The sequence below is a fragment of the Geotrypetes seraphini genome, chromosome 1 (assembly GCF_902459505.1).
Source record: "Geotrypetes seraphini chromosome 1, aGeoSer1.1, whole genome shotgun sequence".
Taxonomy (NCBI): Eukaryota; Metazoa; Chordata; class Amphibia; order Gymnophiona; family Dermophiidae; genus Geotrypetes; species Geotrypetes seraphini.
In genome coordinates, this window is record NC_047084.1 from 521,079,230 (window position 1) to 521,092,641 (window position 13,412).

Sequence of the window (13,412 nt, forward strand, 5' to 3'; positions counted from 1 at the left end):
TTATTCTTACAAAATTTATTTGGCTGGGTAAAAAGGCTAGAATTGCTTTAGTATCTCTACAAAAACCGATTACAGAGGGTGGGATAAATTTTCCAAACTTTTATAGGTATCATCAAGCCTATATTATGTGCCAGGGTATGTATTGGATCCTCCCAGAGCCCATCGACAATATCCCAGATTGGTTATGGTTGGAATGGCGCCTTATGTGTTTCCTCTGCGATTGTGCCATGTTCTCAGCATCAAAATGCCTAGATTATATAAAGATAATAGAATATTAGTAGACACTTGGAAAACATTAAGATATGTGAGTAATTTAACACTTATTCCAATTCACAAATCAACAAATCAAACTATATGGTTAAACTCCAAGATTCAAATTGGCGGATTTAAGGTCATCTGGAACGCGACCTAGGGGTGATCATTAGTGAGGACATGAAGGTTGCCAATCAAGTGGAGAAGGCTTCCTCCAGGGCAAGACAAATGATGGGGTGTATCCGCAGAGGTTTCGTCAGCAGGAGACCTGAAGTTATGATGCCGTTATACAGAGCCATGGTGAGACCTCACTTGGAGTACTGTGTTTAGTTTTGGAGACCACACTACTGAAAGGACGTGCTGAGGATCGAGTCGGTTCAGCGAACGGCCACCAGGATGGTCTTGGGGCTCAAGGATCTCACGTATGAAGAAAGATTTAAAAAATTGCGGCTGTACTCACTTGAGGAAAGAAGAGAACGGGAAGATATGATTGAAACATATAAGTACATCACTGGACGCATCGAGTCAGAAGATGATATCTTCTGGCTCATGGGACCCTCGACCACCAGAGGGCATCCGCTGAAAATCAGGGGAGGGAAGTTTCATGGCGACTCCAGGAAGTACTTCTTCACCGAAAGAGTAGAGGATCATTGGAACAGACTCCCACTCCAGGTGATAAAGGCCAGCAGCGTGACGGATTTTAAGAGAAAATGGGATACTCACGTGGGATCTTTAAGGGAGTAAATTCAGGGGAGGGGATACTTGGAATGGGCAGACTTGGTGGGCTATAGCCCTTTTCTGCTGCTTTTTTCTATGTTTCTATTGCAGGAATACGTGTATTAGAAGATGTTATTTCTAATGGTAAACTGCTTGATTTTTCACAGTTGCAACATAAATATGGCCTCAACAAATCACAAAGTTTTAGAAGGATGCAACTGAAGCAGGCCATTCAGGTGGGGTTCCCTGAATGGAAAAATCTTAATGATCAATATAGCTTGGAGTTGTTATGCTTTCAGGTGGACTTTCTGGGACACCAGGATGCTCAGTGGTATAAATTAATATCTGGATTTATGAATAAAAAATCAAAGATTGGTTTTCGGGACATTTAGAGTATTGAGATTAAGCATCAAATTAATGCGTCTCAATAGCCATAAATTTGGTCTTGGAGGATGAGATGTACACTGTCTGCATCTATGAGACAAACATGGTTTTTCCTGTTACAAAGAGCATTCTTGGCCCCTGTTCGTTTACAAAAATTAGATTGCTTTAAGTCTGATAGATGTTGGCATTGTCATCTTGAAGCAGGGACTTTAGATCACTTATTGTTCTATTGTCCATTTATTATGGATTTTTGGAAATCAATTTGGGGCCAAATTAATAGTTTATTAGAAAATCATGTGGCATTATCGTATGATACAGTATTATTTGGCACGTCTATGAGAGTTAAGAGCCAAATATCTTCCCAAAAATAATAAACTCTTACTTATTTTAACAGGAGTTGCCATACAACAAATAACATGCAATTGAAAAAATTGGAATAGATTAAACTACAGTTTTTGGTGGAATTCAGTGTGTCATTTATAAAATGGAAAGAACATTAGCCATTCAGAAAGGGAATTTTAATAAATTTCAAGATGTGTGGGGGCCATTAACAAATTATTGCAATGAATAAGTATTATTTTCCCTGATTTGTACAAATAAAAGAATGTGGTGGGGGAAGGGGGACTTTATTATATGACATAAGCGTTATGTGATGTTTAAAGGACGGGAGGGAAAGGGATAATTCTATTTAATATGAAGAATTGTAGAATTTCACGTGATGTATTTAAGTCAAAATGGTTGATACTTTTTGTTACACTTGATGTAAGTTATAAAAATGAATAAAGAATTTTTTTAAAAAGTGCATGTGCACGTGATGTCACTGCATCGCGTCTGTGCATGCGCAGAGGCTGTCTGGGGGCAGGGCTGGGGCAGAACTGGGCGTGACACAGGTGGAATGGGGCAGACTTGGGTTGGCCTGGTGGCATGGCCATGGTTCCAGATTTTCCTTCGGGAAAATCTGGTAACCCTAGTTGCACCTAAAGTTGAGAGTTACACATATAAGTGATAGCATTGCATAACTTATGACACCCTTGATTTGCCCATGTGCATGTACACTGTGAATTTGCATTTAGGCACTTTCTGCTTGATATTCCATGCTAGGGAGGAGAGTGTGGCCTAGTGGTTAGAGCTACAGCCTCAGTACCCTAAGGCTGTGGGTTCAAATCCTTGTGACCCTGGGCAAGTTGCTTAATAAGAACATAAGAATTTCTGTACTGGGACAGACCAAAAGGTCCATCAAGCCCTGTATCCTGTGGCCAACCCAGATCCCAAGTAGTAAAACAGATTTTATGCTGCTTATCCTAGGAATAAGCAGTGGATTTCCCCAAACCATCTCAATAATGCCCTATGAACTTCTCTTTTAAGAAATTATCCAAACCTTTTTTTAAACCCTGCTAACTGATTTCACCACATTCTACGGCAACAAAATCCAGAGCTTAATTACATGTTGTGTGAAGAAATATTTTCTCCAGTTTGTTTTAAATCTACTACTTGTAGCTTCATCACATGTCCCCTAATTCTAGTACTTTTGGAAAGAGTGAACAAGCGATTCACATTTACCCTTTTCACTCCATGTATTATTTTATATACCTCTATCATATCACCCCTGAGCCGTCTCTTCTCAAGTTGAAGAGCCCTAGCTGCTTTAGCCTGTCCTCATAAGCAAGTTGTCATGTCCCTTTTATCATTTTTGTTCTCCACTACCAGGTACATTAGGTAGATTGTAAGTCCACAGGGACAGATAGGGAAAATGCTTGAAATACCTGTATGTACTCGAAGAAAAGATGGTATACAAGTCCCCATTTAACCAGCCAGGAATGACTCCTGGTCAGTTAAATAGCATTTTGCTGACTAAGCACTAATATTCAGCATGAGATGTAACAGGAAGTGACATACCGATCGTCAGTGTGTGCCACCATCTAGAAAAGGGCGCATGGTCTGGGCAGAGTTATGTCATTTCCCATGATATCACCAACAGAGGTGGGGTTATGCAAATAAGGTAGAGATAGGGGCAGGGTTATACAAATGGGGCTGAGCTTGGGTAGGGCCACAATGTCATATCTGGTGATATCATCAAAGGGGACAGGGATAAGTAGAGAGTGGGCAGAGCTTGGGTGGATCCTCATCTCTGATTGGCTGATGGGGCCAGAAGTGGGCATGGCCAAATGTCAAAATTATGTAAATTAGATTTAACGAAAGCTATTTAACCTTACTATTCACCTGAGCCAAAACCGGTTAACAATTGGGTATTACTGGCACTTGTGTAGTTAAATGGAGGAGTGGTTTAGTGGTAGAGCTGCTGCTTTAGCATCCTGAGGTTGTGGCATCAATCCCAGCACTGCTCTTTGTGACACTGGGCAAGTCACTTAATCCTCCATTGTCCCAGGTACAAAATAAGTACCTGTACAGTATATATGTAAACCACTTTGAATGTGTATCTACAAAAGGATGGTATATAAGTTCCATCCCCTTTCCCTATTCAGCCCTGCACCACATACAGCACAGAGCAGACCTGTCTTATGCAGTTCAGTTTATCTGGTTAAGGGGTGAATATTATACATAACAACATAAGTTTTATTGGCCAGTATACAACCAGCTATTCAATGCTGGTGCCTAGACGCAGCCCGACACTGAATAAGCAGGAATACAGCTGGCTTCGGACATAAAAATGCTGACCACAGCCGCTGAACATCAGCCAAAGTGTGTACTACAAGCATCAAATAAAGCAGCATGAATTTTCATGGGGGTTTTTTTTTCTGCTCATTTTTCTTGCCCAATTAAGTAACACAACATGGGAAATGTTGGCGTTTTGCTTGTTTCAAATGAATGCACCAAGCAGAGGAGAGAGGCAGAAGGTGGCTGATCTCTCTGGCGCTCAGTATAAGATAACGGCGGTGTGTGCTAAGCAGGAAAAACCTGCATGTTTGACGTTTTGATCTAGGTCTGTGAAAGGTTGAGTGCCCTTGTCTAATCACTGTGATAAGCGAATGGTCAGTGCTCTCCCTCCTATTCATATGGTACAGGATGGATGAGGGCTTAAATTAGCTCCTTAGATTTAACATGCTTGGGCTCTCCCAGACCAATGTTTCTGGGGTACGGCCTCACTACATGTCTGAATGTGTTATCACAGGAGCAAAAGTGAGTTATTAGTAATATTTTGAAAAAAAAAAAAAAAAAAAGACGAAAGCATTAACCAAACAAATTAGGGCCCCAGAGAAATAAATAAGTTAATAAACTCCTCAGTTGGCTTTTTTAATGCAAACTGCAGCATTTAAATATATTCAGTGTAGAGGTCGGCTGAATTTCAGTTTCGGTTACAGTTCTGAAACTGACCCCCAAATCCTATTTTTTCCCAGGTTTCAGTTTTGGCCATAAGGCTACAGCCATGGTTTTGGTTGAAATCGACTGTGTGCTTTTGGTGGAAGCAGAAAATTTGTGCTGCGTCCTATTTGTCTCCCTAACTCCCTCGCCCTCTTCTCCAAACGGGAGTTGCCTCTCCCCCCTGCCTAGGGTTACAGGACATCCGGATTTCCCCAGACATGACCTCCTTTTCGAGACATGTCCGGGTGTCCAGATGGCTTTTCAAAAACCAGCACTTTGTCTGGATTTTGAAAAGCTTCCAGCTAGCAGCGACGTCGGGACAGCATTGCGCATGCATGGATGCAACTTGCTAACATCACGTGCATGCATGTGATGTCATTGCATCACACCAGTGCATGCGCAGATGCCCTCCTGACAAGCAAACAGGTTGAGGGGGTGGGGTTGGGGCGAGGCTGGAGCAGAGCAGGGCGTGATTCAGGCAGAACAGGGCAGGGCCAGGTGAAATTGGGTGGGCCTGGGGGGGTGGGCCATGGGTCCAGATTTTCATTCCAAAAAATCTAGTAGCCCTACCCCCGCCCACACGTAGATACCCCCACCCCTCCCCCAGGCCTATTTTATAATCCCTGGTGATCTAGGAGTGCAGTCAGGACAGGAATGATCCTCAGTGATTCCTGCTATGCTACTTATCTTTCAAAATGGCTACTATGATCTCGTGAGACTGCAGCAAGAGTTTGCTGCAATGATTTTGAGAGTGCATTGATTGTAATTTTTCAGAGCATATAGCCCTCACTTTCATTGATATCAATTTGCTTCTTTATTCTGGATTGTGCATCAGGCTGGTATAAAATCCATAGTGTAGACCAGTGTCTGGACTCCTTTACTGTGTTTTAGTAAGAATTTATGGGGCTCATTTTCGAAAGAGAAAAAGTCCAAAAAGTGGCATAAAGGGGCGGATAGACCTTTTTCTTGCCAAACCCTTCCAATTCGCTATTTCCAAAACCTATTATTCTAGATAGATATCTATGTTATTGATTAGTAGATCATCTAAATCTCAAGGGGGCATGTTAGAAGTGTGGTATTGGGGGGGGGGACTAGGGCGGGTTTATGACTTGAATGTTTTTCTGCCATAATCAAATATTTTTTATTACATCCAGGACACAAGTTAGATGTTTGGGGCTAGACCTGTTTTAATATCAAATAAGTGCCAAAAAGGTGCCTAAGCTGACCAGATAACCACTGGTAGGATGAAAGAATGACATCCCACATTCCCCCAGTGGTCAATGATGCTTTCCCAGCCCCCAAAGATGTGAATGAAAAAGTACATATCTACTTGTATGAGAGCTTCGGATGTTATGGCTAATCCTAGTAGAGCAGGAAAAGTAGGTTTCTGGAGTAGCCATAGAGATGGAGACTCCCATTACACTTATGGTTGAATCTGTGAGCCTTCTAAACTCTACCCAAATCCCACATGTGAAGTGTCTCCTGCAGGCATAAGGGCTATTAGTGTGGTGTTCAGATGAGTTCAGTACATTTTGGGTGGGTTTTGGAGGGCTCACCATACACCATAAGGGAGTTATAGTGAGATGTGTATCTGGGATCTGTTATGTGAAGTTTACTACTGTGTCCCCTCTGGTGCCCCACTGTTCTGCTGGGATGTCTACATAGTCAGTCTACTAAAAATGCAGGCTCTTCCTACATCCCAATGGCTGGTTTTGTGTATTTTTCTTTTGGATGTGTTTCCGCACCACCCCCGAAAATGGTTCAAAAAGATAGATGCACAAAGGATAGAAGCACAGAGCACATTTTCGAAAAAAACCAAGACAGACATTTTGCAGAATTGAAGATGGTCATGTTCGCGACTGGATTTTTGTGCGTGTTCCACAAAATGTCTAAACTCAGATTTAGATGTCATATCGAAAATGCCCCTCTATATCATTCCTTAATAAACTGTTCCGTAGAAGTTGTGTGCAGGACATGGGCTCAAAAAAACGTGTAGGATCCAGGGTCCAAAGCTTTTCAGCGGACTGCGTCTTAAAGGTTTTTATGTGGTTTGCCAAGTTTTAATATTAATAAAGTCCATCTCAAGAATATCGTTTCTCCACATTGTTTTTTTGTTTCTTCTTGGATTTGTTTGTGGACATCAGAGGACACTTAACTACATCTGAATTGACTTGGGAACCTAAATGTGCCAGACATTTTGAGAAGTCCTTATTAAAATGACTCTCCTAGTTGTCAGTCTGTACTTGCAGTTCCTAGGACTGGAGGGTAATAATCTTCTGTAGGTTTAGCAGAGGACTTCTGACTGCAAGCTCTGACAATCCCTATGGGCATCATTGGTTCACATTCATGCAACCAATATTTAGATTTAGCTTTCAGCTGAAACCAGGCAATAAGTTTTGACTGAAGTTTTGGTTTCGGCCAAAAGTATTTAGAAAGTTTCAGTAGCAGTTTTGACCAAAATTTTAAAAAGCAGTTTTGGTTGGTCTCTAATTCAGTGCCACTATTCAGATAGTGACCAGAGATAAATATATGTGAACAGTGATGACACACTAGCATAACCTGAAAAAAAACCACAGCACGATGGCTGAAATGTTGGTTCTATCTACCAGACGTGGTGAGAGCCGGACAACAGCAACAACCATTAGTCTGTGTCCTACCAACACCTGAAAACTCAGCCCAAGGGAAGGTGACCTGCCTAGGTAGAAGGCCTGGAGCCTCCTAGACTCAATTTTTTGGAATGGATATGAGAGTAATGTGGCCCATTTGGGTGGGCAGCTGGCCCTTTTGTAAGAGGTTGAATTTCAGTGCTGTTGTAAGTATATTTTTGTAACTGTTTCATGGTAATCCTATTATTAAGTTTCAATTTGCTGATTTTGAGTTTACCTCACTCATTGTATTTGTTTATACAGTCAAACCTCGGCTTGCGAGTAACGCAGTTTGCGAGTGTTTTGCAAGACGAGCAAAACACTCCCGCAAACCTTAACTCGCAAAACGAGTGTTGACTCGCTAAATGAGCTCTCTGCTATGGTGGCCCAGGGGTGGGTGCCTGCCTGTGGGTGCTGCAGCCCTTTCAGCGAGGTGGCTTCCTTCCCTCGGAGTCCCCGTGCGGCTGCCCTCCAGCTTCGGCCGATGCCTCTGCTGTCCACCAGCGCCTCCCGGCTTCCAATTCAAGCTGGCCCCCATCCTGCTGCGCAGGACCTCTCAACTCCCGAGTCAAGCTGGCTGCCGCCTCGACAGCATGCACACCACGTACAAGCACGCAGGTCTTTTTACTACTGTTATGCTATTAACAAAATTGCGTTATGTTGACTTGTATTTGCTGTACACTACCTGGGGGTGAATCTCTTCATAAATGTGGTTAATACATCCAAATAAATAAACTTGGAATCACAGTGAATCCAAACTCTGGAGGGGATCAAGAATTTTGTCTAGCTCAACCATAGTGTCAAAAAGAGTAAAGAAATATGAGTAATGAGCAGTGACAGGGTTGCTGAGGCTTTTGCATTTGCTCGGAGGTGTAAATTAGGGAGAAAGAGTGAAGCAATTTAAGAAACAGGAGAAACAACAGAGGATTATAGTCCTGAGGTACAGAAACAGGCATAAATTAACAGGATATTGGAGTCGATGGACCTTTGGTCTGTCCCACTATGGCAATTCTTGTGACTGGGGGGTAAACCAATTCTGAAAGTGCACAGAAATAAGGAACAAATAAGTGACTGTGTTTGCTGTGATTTTTGATCTCTGTCCATTTTTTTTTTTAAGTAAGCCTTTTGATTCAGAACCCCAATTCTGGCCTGGACTGAGTTATTGAATGCCAGTGGAGAGAATGTGAATTGTTATGCCAATACCTCCCTCCCCCCCCCCCCCCCCCCCCTCTTTCCGGTGATTAGTGATCTCGACCAGGGATCTCAAAGTCCCAATGAATATGCATGAGATCTATGTGCATGCACTGCTTTCAATGCATATTCACTGGGGAAATCCTGAAAACCTGACTGGATTGCAGCCCTCAAGGAGGGACTTTGAGATCCCTCCCAGACCCACCAACAAACTATTTATTTTATCTAATCTAATCTAGTCTTCAGTTTATATACCGGGTCATCTCTCGGCGGAGCTCGACTCAGTTTACAAGAAGTCAAGAGACTAGAATATACATAAAATAAGGAGAAATAAAAGATAATAAAAATTAGTTTAGTCTATCATAGAAGGAAATCTTACAATGTTAACAATTAGGAGGTTCTGCAGGTAAGCTAATTAGATATTGTGAGAATAGCAGGGGTTTTAAGGTTTTCCCAAAAGAATTGCAATTAGTCTATCATTCTAATAACACCAGGAAGATCATTCCAAAGTCCAAGTCCATTTTATGTAAACTACCTAAGGAAAATCCAGGAGGAAGGTGTTATACTGGCAACCTTGAGGGGGGGGGGGGAAGGGAGATGAAATATTGAACAATGGGGGAGGGGATAGTTAGAGCCTTCAGCCACTTCAAGGAGTGGTTGCAGGGCTAAAGGTTTGCCTAGAAATTAATATCAGGTACTCTTTGGGTAGCTCTGACTGCAGTGTAGCTGGTCCTGATTTCTACAATGGAAGATTTTGAACATTCAGAAGATAAGAGAAGCCCTTTGGAGATACGTGGAGTGGCATAATTTTTTTTTAAAAACCCATCTATGTCTGTTTTGGGCCTAAGTCGCTAGTCACCCAAAGTCAAAAACATCCAAAATCCATTCTCGAAAAATATGTCCAAAATATATAAATATTTTTTTGAGAATCGTCTACTTCTACATCCAGCCTTTTGATCATCCAGACCGCTACATTGTCTATCTTTACACCCCATTCTCATTCAAAAAAATCATCCAAGTCAAAAACGCCTAGAACAAGACCTTTTGGACATGGTTGGGACCAGAAAAGTGATGGACTGGACACCAAGACATGGCAACACAGTAGTGGGGCACCTTACAGGGCACTGCTGCGAACTTCACAAAAAGGGTGCCACATAAACATCTCACAACTCCCTTGCAGGTCATGGTGAGCCCTCCCAAAACCTACTATACCTACCTGTCTACCACCCCAATAGCCCTTATGGCTGCAGGTGGCACCTATATGGAAGTACATTAGTTTTTTTTGGGGGGTGGGGGTTTAGTGGGTGCACTTGTTTCACCATGAATGCAGTGGTTAGAGTGTCATATGGGCCTGAGTCCTCCTCTCTATGGTTCACTAACCTACCCCTCAGACTACATAAGACACCTCTCTGCAGCTCTACTAGGCTTTCCTATGCCAGGTGCTGATGTTCTGGAGGCAGGTATGTACTTTTTTATTCTGATTTTTATGGTGGTAGTGGGAGGTCAGTGATCACTGGGAGAGTGTGTGTGTGGGTCTTCATTTTGTCCCTGCAGTGGTTATCTGGTCACTTTTGATACCTTCTGAGCACTTATACCTGTTTTTAAATCGCCTAAGTCACAACATATAAGTTCTGTCTAGGAAGTCTCATCAAACTTTCGATTATTGCTGCAGTACAACAAGTCTAGGTCGGCCCACATCCAGCCTAACTCTCGTCCTAACCACTCCTTCAAAAATGCCCCTTTTCACTCTGGACGTACAGTGGCAGGGAAAAGGCCTAAGCTGCTTTTAGATACATCTAGAACCTGTTTCGATTATCAGAACTTGGACGACCTGTCTTTTTGATCATCCAAGTGCCGATTTAGGCCGGTTTTTAGATGTATTTTCTTTTTAATTATGTACCTCTTGGTGTGCAATGGAAATTCTACTTTCAGAGTTATTCTTATATTTCAGTTTGCCTTGTTTTGATTTATGCTTGCTGGTCTTTGTTGAGCAACCAAATGAGTTCCTCCACACCTATTTAATAATTCATAATAAATTAGCATTTCAAAATGCATTCATATTTACATTTTACCTGTCTTCTGTCTAAAGGGTACCTCCTAGCACAGTAATTGGAGATGCTGCTGTCAAAACAAAGATATTTTTAACCATGAAAAAGAACACACACTGTATCCAATATTACCTTAGTAATTTAGATAAATTGCTAAACTTCTGAAAGCACCATGTGCTGTCACTGACTTTGATTCTAATTTACATGTAAGAAGAACAAAAAGCAGGACTGACCAGGTGGGACCATGCTTGGAACTGAACCAGTTTGTTGACATGATGACCTGGTGAATTGTGTCTACATCAGAGGTCCAGTATCTGATATTCTCTTCTAATTTCTTGCCGATGAAATACTGCAGCTCCCTTCTTGCTTTTTGACAGAAGTGACATCATAAAAATTTTAAAATTCATGAAGATGGCAATTAAAACATCATCAGACTGGAAGGACAGTTTATATACTACAACCAGACTTGAAATCCTTTGCCCAACAGGGGAAACTCATTACACCACTGCAAAGTCAAAACTGAAAGAAGAGAACAAACAGGACCCCACATTTCTGACCATGGCTGGGGAAGCAATGATAAGAAATGACAGAGATTTCAAGTAACTAGCTGTTTGCTTTCCTGTTATAGAAAGTATAGGCTTGCTGCTTGTCAAAGTTTTAGTGTCACTGAGAGGTAGGGAAAAATTGAATAGAAGCTGCTCCTCTATTCAAATGCACAATTTACAGAGAGGGTTACACTGACACCATGAAGGAAAAATCTAAGGGGCTCATAATCGAAACGGAAATACAGTAAAACCTTGGATTACAAGTAACTTGGTTTGCAAGTGTTTTGCAAGAGAAGCAAAACATTTGATTAAATTTTAACTTGATATACAAGCAATGTCTTGCAATACAAGTACATACCATATACACAGATCACTACTGAGCCGATGGTTCTTCTCTCTCTGACACTGCAAAAGTGTAGTGACTGTTCTAAACAAGCAAGGTCTTGCAATATGAGTACATACAGTATACATGTCACACCATCAGGGTTGACCTGGATAGCTGGCTAAGTCATGTGACTTAGAGGAGAATTAATCAAGGGGCGCTGATCAATTGAGCATAAGCTAAATGCTAAGAAGTCCATAGGAATATAATGACATAGCAAATACAGGAGAAATAACCTTCTCACACCAGAGAAACCAAAAGGACAGTGAAGTTGACCTCTGGGTACTATAATACTTTATTCACTCAAATAGAGACTCAATAGATACGTGTTTCGGCCAGAGTGGCCTGCATCAGGAGTCAGTGAAGAAGTTTAACAGCGAATAACCAATCCTCTATTATCTTGTCCTTAATGCATTGTAGCGCTGATGAATGCCAAAATAAATATGCCTTACCATAAAGTGACATACGCTGTTGCCTCTTCAAGTGTAAAACTTGTAAAGCGAAATCTATTTCGTGGTAACTTTCAAGGAAGCTCTTGTGCTCTGCGCCAGATTGATGAGGTGAAATATAATGGGCATCATAACATTTGGTGCGTGCTAATGTGGTTAACACCCTTGATGAATTCTCCCCTTAGCCAGCTAATCATGAAAATTAAAGCGCTAGCTGGCTAGGTTTAGCAGCCAAATCAGGCCACATAAATAGTTGGTCTCCATCTCGCTGTGCTAGAGGTTTTCAGCACAAGCCGGTGAGGTAAATGGGTTATTCCATGCCAACTGGTCCACACTTGATATCTTGCGCAGATACAAAAAAGGGGCTCATATAAAGGGGCCCCTAACTCCGGATCTGGTTGAGATCGTGCCCCAAAATATTGCATATCTTTATTAGAGGTCCCAATGTATCCTCTGAAACAAATTTCAGCAATTTATTAGATGGTTGAGTGGGGAGTTCTGGACCACTTGACGTGGAGTGGCCCAAATGCTCCGATGCTCATAGGAATTCTATGAGCATCAGAGCATTTACTGAGCTGGCCTGTGCTAAAAACCTCTAGCACAGCTTGATAAAAGAGGCCCTAATTTATAGCAGCCATAGACTGGATATTCAATGCCACCGGAAATGGTTTGACATTGAATATCTGGGCTCCGCGCTGACTGTGGGAGTCAGCCTGGTTAACTCCCACGGTCTAAATATTGACCCCTTGAAGTTTAAGAAAACATTTAGGGATCCTTTTACTAAATTGCGGTTTGATTTGATTTTTAATTCTTGATATACTGCTCAAACCAAAGTGCTAAAGCGGTTTACAATACTAAAAACATCACACAATAAAATTATCATTATAGCAATGAAAACGATCACAATTATACAATTCCTCATAGGAGAGTAGGTGTGCCCTGCATCAATTGATTAAATCATTGCATGCTAACCAATTAGCACAGGGTTAGCACAGGAGCCCAAGAAATCTGCTTCAAAACAGGGGTTCACCAAGGACTGCTGCTACGTACAATATCTTCCAAATAAATTAGTATCTTGAGATATTCTTAACTAATGAAAATTTGCAAAGAAAAGTCAATTATAGGTACTTGAATTTTGATTTGCACAGATCTAAAAAGCACAGCACAGAAAAGAAAAAAAATGTTTGCAAAATGTCATAAGAAATATGAAAGCAAGGCTTAGATTTTTCTACCCTCCAAGTATAGAAGTCATTTTGAATAATAAAACCAAATCATTTGATGATTCTGAAATCTACGAGAGGCTATATTGATTTTCTTTCAGAAAACAAAATGGAGGCTCAGTGATTCATACGTGCAGAAAGAGACAAATGGAGAATTCTGGGATGAAACAGTTCTATGTTCTACATTCCTAACTAAAAGGTCACGTACTAATATTTTATTTGAACAGTTATTGTAGGTTTTTGATTTTTACTGAACTA